Source organism: Ochotona princeps, chromosome 1, assembly GCF_030435755.1.
Source record: "Ochotona princeps isolate mOchPri1 chromosome 1, mOchPri1.hap1, whole genome shotgun sequence".
NCBI lineage: Eukaryota > Metazoa > Chordata > Mammalia > Lagomorpha > Ochotonidae > Ochotona > Ochotona princeps.
In genome coordinates, this window is record NC_080832.1 from 21,564,847 (window position 1) to 21,578,628 (window position 13,782).

The window sequence follows — 13,782 nt, forward strand, 5'->3', positions numbered from 1 at the left end:
TAAATATTGGAGCAGGACTTTTGTAAACAATTAGACTTTGGGTTATTTTATTTTTTCTCTGCTTATTTTAATCATGCCAGTGAATTATCAAGGCGTGTTTCACTCTCCAAGATGATTTACTGTTACTTGGGTGTTTGTCAAGAATGAGTGGAGTTTGTGGACAGTGTCTGGCGTGGGATCTATGGTTGTAAGCACACCCTTTGAAGGCCAGCATCCCTGAATTCACAATGTTGCTCTGTCAGTAACTAGCGCCCTACTCCGTGACGAATTGTCTTGATTCGGTTCCCTCATCTGTGAAATAGGAATACTATGGAATAAATTAATTAGTGTAAAACACTTGAAATATCGTGGACATTCAACAAATGTTATATTAAAACCTAACTTCAGCTGTCACGTTCTCTGTGAAGAGCACCTAAAATTTTTTTTAAAGGTGTATTTATTTTTATTACAAAGTCAGATATACACAGAGGAGGAAATATAGAGAGGAAGATCTTCAGTCCGATGATTCACTCCCCAAGTGAGTGCAACGGCCGGTGCTGTGCCAGTTCGAAGCCAGGAGCCAGGAGCTTCCTCTAGGTCTCCCACATGGGTGCAGGATTCCAAGGCATTGGGCTGTCCTTGACTGCTTTCCCAGGTCACAAGCAGGGAGCTGGATGGGAAGTGGAGCTGCCGGGATTAGAACCGGCGCCCATATGGGATCCCGGAGTGTTCAAGGTGAGGACTTTTAGCCGCTAGGCCATGGCGCCAGGCCCAAACAGCACCTAAAGTTAAAAGTGGGCATTTGTCACAGGGTTCCAGCAGCCTCTTCAGATGCCTGCATCCCATATTGGACTGACCAAGTCTGAGTCCTGTGTCTATGGAAAGTAGCTAATGGTCTGTGGAAGGCCAAGTACTTAGGTCCTTGCCACCTACATGGAAGATGTAGGTGGGGGTCTTGGCTCACGGATATTTGGAGAGTAAAGCAGCAGATGGTCTCTGTCTGTATTTGTGTCCGTATCATCTCTCCCCTTTGCTGTCTCTCTAAACCTGCCTACCAAATAAAAACAAATAGAGCTTTAAAAAAATATAGTGGATAAGAGCCTGTGGAACTGTATCATAAATAATAATAAATGGAAATATAATAAAATAAATAAATAAAACAAAAATTATAGCAAATAAGGCACAACCCTTATCACCTTGAACACTTGAGCTTTGGGAAATTATCCTGTAACTTGGTTGCTTGGGTAGGAATTATGCTAGGATGGGATGTAAGCTAGAAGTCACATGAAACTCTGTTTTTCCACAAAGGTGAAATATAGTGCATGAAGGATACAAGGATATGCTAATGATACCTTGAGATGTTTGATACCTTTTTGAGCATTGCAAATAAAGCAAAAAGGTAAAGCAAAAAGATTCTTTTTTTTTCATGGCAAGAGAAAGTAAAATGAATTGGAATGCAGAAACCAGAAAACTTAAGTATGCAAATGATTGGTCTGCTGTTTGCTCAGTATATGATTATAGACAAGTAACTTTCTTGTGTCTCAGTTTGTTCACCAGAAAGACAGGCACAGTGTCACCAACACGAGTTGTTAGGGTGATTACGTGAGATGATGTTTATGAGGATGTTTTGTGAACTTTAAGATGTTATGCATTTGTGGGATTTTATCATAATTTATGTAGGATATGGAATTTGGAATTCTGAAAATCTGTGGCTTAGAGGAATACTTTGAATAATATGGCTTTAATAGGATTACAGGGAACTTTATTATTCTCTGTAGAGTTACCTGTAGATTCATACTTGATGGGTCACTTGCTGGAGAGAGTAGACCAAAATAAAATTTAAAAATCTGGCAGATGAAATGGGGCTGCAGGGCTTGCACAGTCAGCAAGCTGTAGAGTAGAACTGGACTTGGCGGTGCTTCTCACAGCTCTCATTGCCGTTCCTTTAAGCATTTGTTAGAGGGTTGAAAATCAGACCTTAGTTGAAATCCCTTCTGCTTCACTTACTGGTTGTACTTGGGAGAGTCACTTTCCAGGAAAAGTGATGAGCAATGGGGCTGATGATTATCAAATACTTGCACAACAGATAGCTCTTATGTGATTTTTCTTTATACTGTCAGATTTCAAAAATAATTGTGTTACATTGCTTTCTTACTGAATGGGGATATGTATACCACTGATGATAACAGACGTTTTGCTGAAGGGTTCCTCTGTGCCTGGGAAACACATGTGTTGATCTCATTTAATCACTAAACAACCTGGTGATACAAGTACCACTGCTTTTACACTGAGGCTCAGCAAGTAAACTGACTTGCCCAAGGTCCCTCAGCAGGCTTGGGGTGCAACAGGGTTACAAGATTGGGCGTGTGTGTCACCAGAGTCTACGTCCCTAATCGTGGATTATTTCTGGAATTCCCTGGGCAATATAGGGATGTGGTATAGAGACCACAGGGACTGATTGTTTCATGAGATTGTGTTTTTCAGTGAGACATTTGCCTTAAGGATCCTCATCACTTTCAAAGACAGTCTTGGTAGGAGGTTAACTCACCTCCCATGTAACTTCTGAGTGAGTTAACTTTCCTTTTTTTTGTACAATGGGATAATTATACTTTGAAGGGAGGTGGTGAGCACTAAGTGGGATGATAACGGTGGAGGCCAGTCCTGGCAGCCGTCTCCATCTTTCATCTCTACTTCCCACTCCCTTTTTAAGTAGCAGGCTTACACGGAGGGCAGCACCTTTGGGGGAATTCCTGCTGTCTTCTGAAGTTTGCAGCCAACAGTATTCTGTGTTTTTCAGCACTTCCATGTTTTTAACCACTGATGTTTTATTGCAGGATGTAGGATTGATCCTATAAGAGAGCATGAAACTGAATGTTACATGAACCATGTTTAATGAAGATGGGCATATCACCCCTATCTGGTCGTTGATTTGCATCTCGTGTCTGGACATGTGTGTGTAGAACACAGCCCCTTTAAGAACCACTAGCCATCAGCAAAAATAACCTAGTGCAGCTCAGGTTACTGCCAGGCTGCAAACCCTCTTCAGAGGTCAAGTTACTTATTTCTGTGGCTCCTCGGCAGCCATGGAGGTAGAGCTTTCTCAGCATTAACAGAGGGGTAGGTGTGGATTTGTGCACATGCCCTCCCACCTTCAGCCAGGTACTGCTACTGCTTCTGGACTTGGCCTTTTGCCATGGTTGAAGGGTTCTTGGTTGAAGCACTTACATGACTCTCCATTGTGACCCTGATTCTGGATGTGGGCACAAAGGTCTGTCTTTTCCCATCTACTTTGAGGTTTGTATTATTTCTTTGAAAAACAAAATTAAAAAGGTATAAAAACCCTCCAAAACAAATGAGCATCTCCTCTCTCCAGAGAGGAAGAGTGACAGGGCAAGGAGAAAAGGCCAGGCGAGGATGCTCCCTTTGCCCGAGACCCTCATGTCTGCCCAGGCCTGTTTCACTAGCCTTTCTTATAGAGGAACGTTTCCACAGGCTGAACAGCAGCACCCAGAATAAGCAGGGAATAAGCAGGACCTAATGTTGTGTAAAGATGAACAAAGACAATGAACTTAATCAGATCCAGTATTTCAATTGTGAAGAAACAGCGTAAGAGGCATCACAGTGTGTGAGTGTCAATGAAGAAGCAGCAGCAAGGGCTTAGATCATCTGAATGCTACTTCATTAGCAGAATAACAGGATTTTAAGAGTCAGGTGTTATCTGTGAGTGACTCAAAATCTCATTTTAGAAGGAAGGTGAGGTCCTGAGAGGTTGGGTGAATTGATGCAGGGCTGAAAATTATTCTTGCCATCACTCTGCAATGACACAGTCAAGTCAAGCTGTTTCCAAGCCCTAGTTACCTCTTCTGTACATGGAGATTGCACTGCGTGGGATACTTGTTTCTAAGGTTCCATGAAGATCTCCTGAGTGAGTATGGATGAAGATACTTTTAAAAGCTACTAAGTATTAATTAACATTATGTTATCTATATATGCACATATTTACATATGATGACAGATTTGTGGCGTAAAGCCAGATGTTGTTAAAGTTCTTGTGGGAAAACATGAACAAAATTTTTCTTTAGCAAACTAGACAATTCCTGGAGTACGTTGACAAGAGATCTAGATTTAGAACCCCTAACCTCATAGGCTTACTTACTGACTGTGTTATTACTCTACTGCAACCTAAAAATAATAAATGATAAAATTGACAACCTATCTTGCTGTTGTCCTGAAGATAACTTTTAAAAAATTAGCATAGGCAAAAGTACTTTGTGAACTGGAAAGCACAGGACAAAATGAACTGTTACTACTAAATCCTGTCGAGAGCCACGGCACATGCATGAACTAGGGAGATGGGTCATATACACAAAACAAATTTCAGCATTACCCGATCGTTGGCGTCAGATAAAGATTGTACACTCCAGGAAACTCCTGTAATAAATGAGTCATTCTATTGTAGTTTACAAATGGAAGTGTAATCTTTGTAGGTATTTTGAAGTTGATCTTTCCTTACAGAAATTTATCCAGATTGTTAGGGCTTACACATGGTATTTTTATTTATAAGGCATTATTTTCTGTAATAATGTAAAATATGAAGATTGAAATGTTATTTTTCTAGCTTTCTCAGTTACACCATTTGCACTAATATTTATAACCCTGATTTATCTCACTTGAGTATTGCAGAATATTTAAGAGCTGTAATTGATATCGTTTGACAAATGAATATCAAGTGTTTTTCTCAAATGGAATGTGAGTGGTGTAGCTGTGTCTTGAGGCAAATTCTTCTGGTCCCTAATCCTATTCACTTGCTGTTGTAGTCTATGGCCCTTTGTTATGCTGAGTTTGTATTCTGTGGCCTATATTCTTCATTCATTATTAAAAATGTATGCATTCATTCAACATGGATGTTCCATTATAGAACAAAACAGGAAACATGATTGTTTTTATATTCAGTTAATTTATACTTTCATAGGAATGCAACACAGATGCATTATTGTGTAAATAAACATAGCAGTGAAGAAAAGGAATGTATTCAGTTAGTAAAAATGCAAGGATTTGGGGACCTGTGCTGTTAGATCAAGTAACTGCAACCTGTAGCCCAGACTCCCCCTGTGGGCACTAGGCTGCTCTACTTCCAATCTTGTTCCCTGCTATTAAGCTTGGGAAAGAAGTGGAAGATGGCCCAAGTGTTTGGGTCCTCGCACCCATGTGAGAGACATGGAGGAAATTCCTGGATCTTGGTTTTGGATTAGCCCAGCTCTGCTCCTTGGCCATTTGCGGAATGAACCAGCAGATGATGGATTCTCTCTCTCTCTCTCTCTCTCTCTCTCTCTCTCTCTCTCTCTCTCTCACACACACACACACACACAGACACACAGACACACAGACACACAGACACACAGACACACGTTGCCTTTCAAGTAAATAAGTTAAAATACTCAAGAAAGTTTCAAAGGTTTAGAGGAGATTTTTCAGAACATGCTGTGTTGAACTATTTCATTTGATCTTAAGCACTTTCAGGGCTGTATCTGTTTGGATAGAATGGATTGTTTTCCCAGTTTTAACTAGAGATAGATATAACTTGCAAGCACTTAAGACTTAGTCTTTAACAGAAGCAATACATAGAATATAATTCTTGACAACAAGACCTATTTGAAAAAAGGAAAAAGAAAGGCATCTCAAGGGGGTTCTGCTGAGGTTGAAGTTGCTGTGCCCTGTCTGATAAATTAGTCCCTAGTCTCATAGAGCTATTAAAATTAAATTAATTAAAGCAAAACATCAGTTCCTCAGCCATGATAACCAAGTTTCAAGTGTCAATAGCCACATAAAACTAGTGGCTACCATATTGAACAGTGCATGTGCACTTGTGGAAAAGCACCAAAATGATCCCTTTTTTTCAGCTTTAAAGAATATTTATTTATTTACTTGAGAGAATTACATAGAGAGATAGAGGGTGAGACAGAGGAGGAGATCTTCCATCTGCTGATTCATTCCCCAAATGGCATAACTACCAGGGCTGGGTCCAGAGCTCCATCAGGGTCTCACACATGGGTGGCAGGGATCCAAGCACTTGGGCCATTTCCCACTGCTTTCCCAGGTGCATTACCAGATAGCTGGATTGGAAGTGTGCAGTTGGAATGGAAACTGGTGTCATGTGGATGGCTGTGTTGCAGGCAGCTAACACCCTGAGCAACAATGCTGGCTCCAAAATGGATCATTTCAGTGTCTTTTATTTGTTCCCTTGTATTCTGCTGTTGATCTACACTTCAGATACAAAGATAGCTGCCATTTATTGGGAACCTTCTCCAAAGCTGCTGGCTCTTGTAATAGGTGCATGATATATACATGTATAATGATTCCATTTTACCCTTTGTTTTATAGATGGGTGAACTAAAGCTTGGAAAAGGTTTGATAGGGCTATAGACTGAATACTGTTTTCTTGGATTGAAAATTCAATTCTGCTTTATTCTACCATATTTTCTTGTTATGTAGTCCAGTTAGACCACATCAAGAAATAAGAATGTCAATGCTGTGTCCATTCATTGAGTTCACTGCCTGTGAACTAGAGGTGCGATAATGGGTATAATATAGATTCTGGCCTCAATAAGCTCAAATGGGGAGTCAGATATATAAAAGTATAATTATGATATTGTAGGATGATCTGATCCAAGACTTGGCGTGAAACCACTGGAAGTCACTGAGGTGTTTCAGTGGAATGTGTACTGCAGTCAGATATACAAAAAAGTGTGTGTTTAGAATTAGCCAGCCAGACTCAAGTTTTGTTGACCGTGTTTTCTTGGAAACATCCAAAACATCGTAGCCAGGAGCCAGCCGAATATGGCCCGATCAGGGTGATGATTCTGACTACATCATTGTCACAGCCTACTTGTTCTGTAGCTTGCTGGACTTGATGTCCACAGTGAACACAAACATGCTGTTGTCTTCCAACTTCTCATTTATCAGGTGAATATACTTGATCATTTCACAGTGATCAACCGCGTTTTTTTCTGGGAGTTGGGGAGGCACTCTTTAAGGATATTTGTGATATTGCCAAGAGTTGTAATGTCCTGGGTTGTCAGAGGGAACCAATGTGGGTGATGTGGAGATGCTGTGTGTGTGTGTGTGTGTGTGTGTGTGTGTGTGTGTCTTTTAGCACTACCTTACTACCTTCTTGGTCTCTGAAGCCTTTTGCTCCAGGGCTTTGTCAGAGGCAGAAGCATCTTTCTTTGCCTTCGATGCCATCTTGATTGGAAGGATTTCTGATCAGATTCATGAAACTCACTTTTTGTCATGTTGGACATAATTTGGGAGGAGAGGGAGGTATAGATGTGTGTTGAAGGTCTTGGCAGTGGAGTTACAGTGGAGACAGGCAAGGGAGAGGTAGCGTTGTGGCTTGATGATTAAGTGTGGGGAGCTGAGGGTCTAGGGGAGTTAAGAATGATTCAGATATTCACTTTGAGTATTCATCAAATGAGATTAGCTGTGAAGTTCTCTATGTGTTTGTGTGTGTTTATGTGCTCTTGTAGATGCATTTCAGAGTAGGATAGGATGAAGATAATAACTTAATTGACCACAAGCCCATATATTGTCCAGGAATCATTTGCCAAATAAAAAATCTGCAGTTAGACAATGAAAATATTTTAAGTTATAACTTACAAAAAAATATAAAATGTAATTTCACCATATATATGGGTGACTAAAACAGAGAATTAACCCTATTTTCTGATTGTGATTTGTCTGTGTTTGGCTGGATAAAGGATAGGCAAGTAGGCACATGTTTTCCCATTATTTGGCCATAATAAAAACTTGTGAAATTATTTACTGCCATGGATTTCTGTTACTGACAAAGAATAATTTAAATATATTTTGTTTTAGCGAGGTTAATTTTGAAACATTGCTTTTTATGCTATATTAAGTATACCCCATCCCCAATCCTGTTGAGATAACCAATTTTAAGTCCAGTGATCAACTGATTATGTTCTTTGGTGTTTCTTAAAATAAAAATCAGAAATTTTTTTTTCAAAGTATATTCTGACATTTCTATTTTTAAGTAGTGCTGTGTTTAACCCCTTCATTGCAGCAGACAATGTAAACCATTATTTAAATAATCATAATGCTAGTGTGATTTCTTATCTAGGGTAAGGAAGTTCTCTTTTCTTTTAAACAATTGTTCTTCTGCTATCAAATTTAACAGGTGTGGAATTACTAATGCTAAGAGTGCTGTTGGAAAAAACTTTTTATGGAACTTAATCTGTAATCTCTGGATTGATAATTGATGTGTCTGTGCGATTTCAAATAGTGTCTGCTTTGGAGATTGGCATTGTTTTAAAGTTTTTGAGGGTCTTCAATTTAGATTTGACCAGCATGGACTACCATGACTGAAAGCTGTCAAATAAATGAAATAGGATGAAATCTGATTATTCCCGAGTGCTTTGGTAAATTTTAAGTTTGTTAAGAAGCATGAACTTCTGAAAAATCAGTGAAATATTTTTGGTGGACTAATACACAATTCTTTGGCTAAAAGGACTGTGTATCATTATCTTACGTTTTAGAATTTTTTTTTCCTCTTTTCTTGAAATTTTCTTATTATTTTCTAGAAAATCAAATATTAAAACCTATGACATGAGACGGAATGTAGATTTGATTTGATTTGTTTTCTTGCATTTTATGTCAGGAACTAATGGCTAAATGGTGCTTGCTGAGTGGTGTGAAGGAGGTACCTGTGTGTTCCTCAAAATTTTCGTCACAGTGCTGGACTGAGGGCACCAGCGAACATTTCCAGTGAGATTCTTTAAACTAGGCCACATGTTGTTGACACATATGCGCAGGAGCAAAACGTGAATGCTTTGTGAAATCTTAGCTCTAAAAATAATTGTCACCTGTATTTATAGCAGTGTTGTCATACTTGAGGAAAGTGATGCAGAACCTGATCCTGCTGGCAGAAAAATGCCACCTTGTTAACTGTAGCTAGAGAACTGTACTCTCAGAACAAGCTCTGGAGAAGTTTGTCCAGCAGCAGCAATGTTGTCTCCAGGTTCTTGTAAGTTGTGCATCAAGATAACAGATACTTAAGTTCTAAGAGAGATTCTGCCACTGATAAACATTATGTGGCTCCTAGTTTGCTGGGTAATAGTGAAAATCTGTTAGTTGTTAGGAAAGGATTGACAATTAGCACTAACTAATAGGGAAGCACTAGTAGAGAGGTCTTTAAGCTTTAGGATAGAATTTTGGATTCTGTTGTAGGCATTTTTCTTCATTGTTCATTGTGTCAGTGCAGTTGCTTAAAGGAAACATTTTCTGATTTTCAAATATGAAAGTGTGGAAGAATCCAGCATTTCCTCATATGAAAGTTCTCTGAAAGAACTGCCATGCCAGCTAGCTGTGCGTATGTTTGAGTGGGAGGAAAAAGATAACAGATGCCTTGGGAATTATTAAAACTGTTACACATGTAGAAAGTTGCTTTCTCTTGATAAAAATTCTTATAAGGCAGGTTTCAGTCTTAGTTGATGTCTTCCTTATGTGTTTCTTCAATTAAAATCTATACACATAATGCTTTATTGATTGATCAGTTCATTCATTCACGAACAGTAATAAGGCCTGTGTACAAGATAGTATATGTAGTAGGTATGTCTAACATGTGTGGATATTATTCCTGTAAGTCATCCAACCAATCCTGGGAAAATATAACTGCAAATACAGTAGGCAAAGTGTCAGTTTCTTTAGTAAAACTTATAATTAAGCTTTGCTTTGCTTAAAAGCATGTTTTAGAAAGAGAGAGAGGCAGAACTGCAATTTGTGTTATTTTCCCGAGCATTTATTTGGAAAACAACCGGCACTGTCTTTCCTTGGCCTGAGAAAATGTTAATGTTTGGAGATTGTATATTAAAGGGGAAATGTATCATTACATGAGGGAGAACATGAATAAAGAGTCCTGTGACATTTTATAAGATAGCTGTTGGTAGTGTATAATGTTTATGAAGTTTTGCTAAAATTTACAAAACGAATGGTTATTGCAAGAGCTGATTTAAACCAGCTATTTGTGGTTATGTCTGTTGAAGAAGCTTAAACTTCAACTTTCTCCAGCCACTTAACTGTAGCACGTTGACTTCAGGTCTCTTGTAAGAAAGTCTAAATGTAGGCTGTTGAATAATCCCTTTGAGGGCCCTGTACCTATTTTTATGCCTGGATATGCGTCATCAGTGGGTATTTTCTCTGGTGACTCGCTTACATCAGGTCTTCTACCATACATTCTATCAGTGAGGGACTTATGATAGATGGGAAGCATGGCTGTTGCTGAGCCTTATCTCTGACCTCAGCGAATGGACAACAGGAATTTCCAGGCTGTTAAATTCTCTGAATGCTTGAAGACAGGGGCTCACGGTGTTGATCAAGGCAGGTAGCAGAGTGCTATTATTCACCAGCGATGCTGGGGGAGGGACAGGAGAAGAGAAGGGAGGGAGTGGAGGGGAAGGGAGGGGGAATTCCTTTTGTGAGCAGCAGCAGTTCTGGCTCAGCCTGTTTCTTTGCCCTGCTAGGCGGCTATGTGCACAGAGAGAGGTGCTTTTCTTAGACCTGAGCTAGTGAACAGTCAGACTCTTGCCCTGGAAACTCTACAGGCTTTGGGTTCTCTTTCACTAGTCAAGGTTTTGTTTTTAAATCAGGCAGATGGATCCATGGGCAGCTGGAGCTTTCTGATCATGTCCAAGAAGACAGGTCTTGAATTTAAAGTGTGCTACTTCTTCATGGTAGATGGGAGAGTACTGCTGTGTTTAATCTGGAGATGCTTGGGAATCTATGTGGAGATGATTTTTAAAGCTAACTTGCACCTCATTTTGACATGTTTTGAGGAGTATTGTGATGCATGGGTACGAAAGTGGAAATTTTAACTGAGTACACAATAACGTTTTCTAATTCTTCTTTTTTCCTCATGTCTTTCCTTACTCACCTGTGTAAAGGTTACTGAGCTGCACTGGGATTCAGTCCTCAGCATTCTAGCAACTGTATTTGCTTTGGGATAAATGTTTATCTACCAAACTTTCCCCCTAGTCCTGTGTCCGAAACTCATCCTGCCTTTCTGTTCCTCTCCTGATCTCTGCCTGGTAGTATTTTCTTTGCAAAAGTAGTTCTTGGCCTCCTGCTGGGCTAAGAGAACCAATGATCCTGATCATCAGGAAGGGAGTGGGAAGCTTGGGGGTGAGGGGAGAACAGAACATGGAAATCAGTCAGTTGGCTCTGGTTTGCTAGTATTTAGAGGTTACATTTTCAGTATTATTTTACTTTCTTAAAATGACAGACAAAATGCTCCTTATAGGGTAATGCAATTGCATCATTGCATGCAGGTAAAATTGATATTCTGATCTTGTCTGATTTTTTTATATTTAGAAACAAGTTCATTTTTAAAAATAAATTGTGTTCTGTTTTCTCCTGGAAAAAAGGGCCTATCCTCTTAATATAAGAGGGTTACCAGAATAACTTGCCACTGTAATTTCCTTGCCTCCTAGGAACCAAATCATGACACATATCCTGAAGTCTAGTGCCCTCAAGCACATGCTTGTATATGATTTGCTAATGAAAACCGGTGGAGAGACAATTTTATTCCTGCCTGTTTTGACTTATATAGTTCCACTAAATGGGCAGGGACATTTATAAGTATTGTAATAGCCTCATTTCAAATTAACTTTCCTAATGATAAGTCTATTATCTAAGCTGTATTGTTACAGTTTTAGATATTTAAAATTCAAGTGATGGAAGGAGGATAAAAAACGAATGCCACTGTGAAGCTTACCTGCAAAATAACTTTGCTTTCAGAAACTTGCTTCTGGAATAGGCAGGATGACTCATGACAAGCAATTTATGATTTGAAATTTGTGATATATTAAACATCAGAACTCCATGAGTTTTGAATCACTAGGAGTTGAATGAACTAAAACATTATCATGCATCTAATTAAAAAAATCATTAACCTTCTTTGTTTATGTTTATTTCATTGTATTCTCCTCCCAGTGGCTTTTGGTGACTAGCTATGCTATGATAAGAGCAACATTATGTAATAGAAATCTATTCAAGATTTAATCCATGTGCTACCATTCCTTGGCCCTGCATTATAGGGAATGTTATTAGAGCTATAACATTCTTCTCTTTTTATTTGAAATGCATGTGCACAGTTATGGGGAGGAGAATGAGGGCAGAGCCAAACATGTAGGAGGATTCTGTATTCTTCATTAAAAATATATTTCACAGAAGATTATAGTTTGTGTGGGAGGGAAATAGCTGCTTGTCTGTTGAGTGCATTGTGCTGATTCCATATAAGAACCATTTGAGTTTAGACAGGACAGTCTAGTTTTGATCATCTGATGGCTGCTTCTGTTTGAAGAGGGGAATATAATTTCAAGGCTGCATGCTGATAGACAACAGTAATTGTTCCTTTTTTGGCAAAGTTTTGCATGGAATCTGCTTTGGTATTTTTATGACTACCTATGCAAATCTTTTTTTTTTTCTGAAACTTTTTCTTTCTCCCTGTGCAGGAGCTTTTTATAATCTTAAGACTGAACTACCAAAGGTATGAATGTCAATGTATGGTGCTTGTAAATCCAAGTTTGAACAAAACCCTTGAGATGAGATCTTAGGCTATATGGAGAGGAGATTCCAGACTGTGAGAAGATTCCTCTGTGTACTTGGTTTCTATGGAGATGTTTTTATTACTTATGTAAAATCCAAATGTCTGGGTGTAGTATGAGGAATAGCATATCAGCTTTGGCCAGTGCAGCTGGTGGAGTTTCCTGGTTAATATGTGATCCTTTTGATAAGGTTCTGTTATGTTGCGGATGTTTGGGAGAACGTTGCAAGTAACTATAAAGCAGTCTAAACAATGTGACACTTAACTTTACCATTTGCTAGGAACATCACTCTAATACATGATAAGGAAAAAAGAGAAACCCCTCAAAATTATCTTTAGTTAGAATAAACCTGACAGTGTGAGACAGCGTGACCCATTTCATTCTCAGAAGGTATAATAGTATTTCACTTGGTAAGTGGTTCTTCTCTCTATCTATATAGATAGTGAAATTAACAGTATTGGATGACTTCCTAGTTTTGTGAATTATCATGTTTAAGATCTTCGGTGTTTATGATAGATGACTTACAGAAGAGGAATGTGAGTCTGAATAAACAAATGGGTTTTATGTTCAAAGTTGTCGATTGTAATGTCAGTGGCTAGAGGCAAGCTCTGATGCTGAGGGCTTATCTGCTGGGACTTTGGAGGTGAGAGGTTCTGATCTTGCAGGGATAGCACCAGGAGAGAGCTTTGTGTCTCTGGACAGAGTCCTCCTGCAGCCCTGATAATGGTAACAAATCCTGGTAATTAGTTAGGGCAGTGTTTTCAGCTTTGGCTGTGTTGTCTTAATCTCTCTGTGACTGGGGTTGGCAGTGGTCCTATGTGACTGATGTGTGCATCCACCATGAGGTACTCGGGTTTCTGCAAGAAGATGTCATCATCTGAGCCAGCAGGGTTAGAAGCTCATGCTGAATCATGACTTTCAGGAAGGCCTACCACAGAGCCAGATACTAGGAGCTCTCCCAGAGACATGCATCATGTGGTAGACATGGTACATGCAGACATATGTACTCTGGGGGGCCATTTCATACTACTCTGCTCCCTTGGAAGAAGGTATGTTTCCACAAGAGATGGAACTCTGTAGGCCTGACTATCCTGAGAGCTGAACTCAGTGCTTCATGTTCTTGAATATAGAATTTGTGACTCCAGTTCAATAGTTATCATCAAAGATGTTTTTCTAACTTCACGCA

General features: G+C 39.3%; 1 protein-coding gene across 7 annotated transcripts in view; it reads left to right on the forward strand.

Annotated features, from left to right (window-relative positions):
- Positions 1–13,782, forward strand: part of HIVEP2 (HIVEP zinc finger 2) — a 191,847-nt gene that overhangs the window by 49,764 nt on the left and 128,301 nt on the right. Inside the window, exon 1 of one of the 7 annotated variants that reach the window (XM_058669543.1) lies at positions 1,437–1,455. The exons of the other annotated variants lie outside the window; for them this stretch is intronic. The gene's annotated coding sequence lies outside the window, so the exon portion shown is untranslated. Of the gene's footprint in view, positions 1–1,436; positions 1,456–13,782 lie in introns of those variants that run through there. 7 annotated transcript variants of the gene reach the window in all.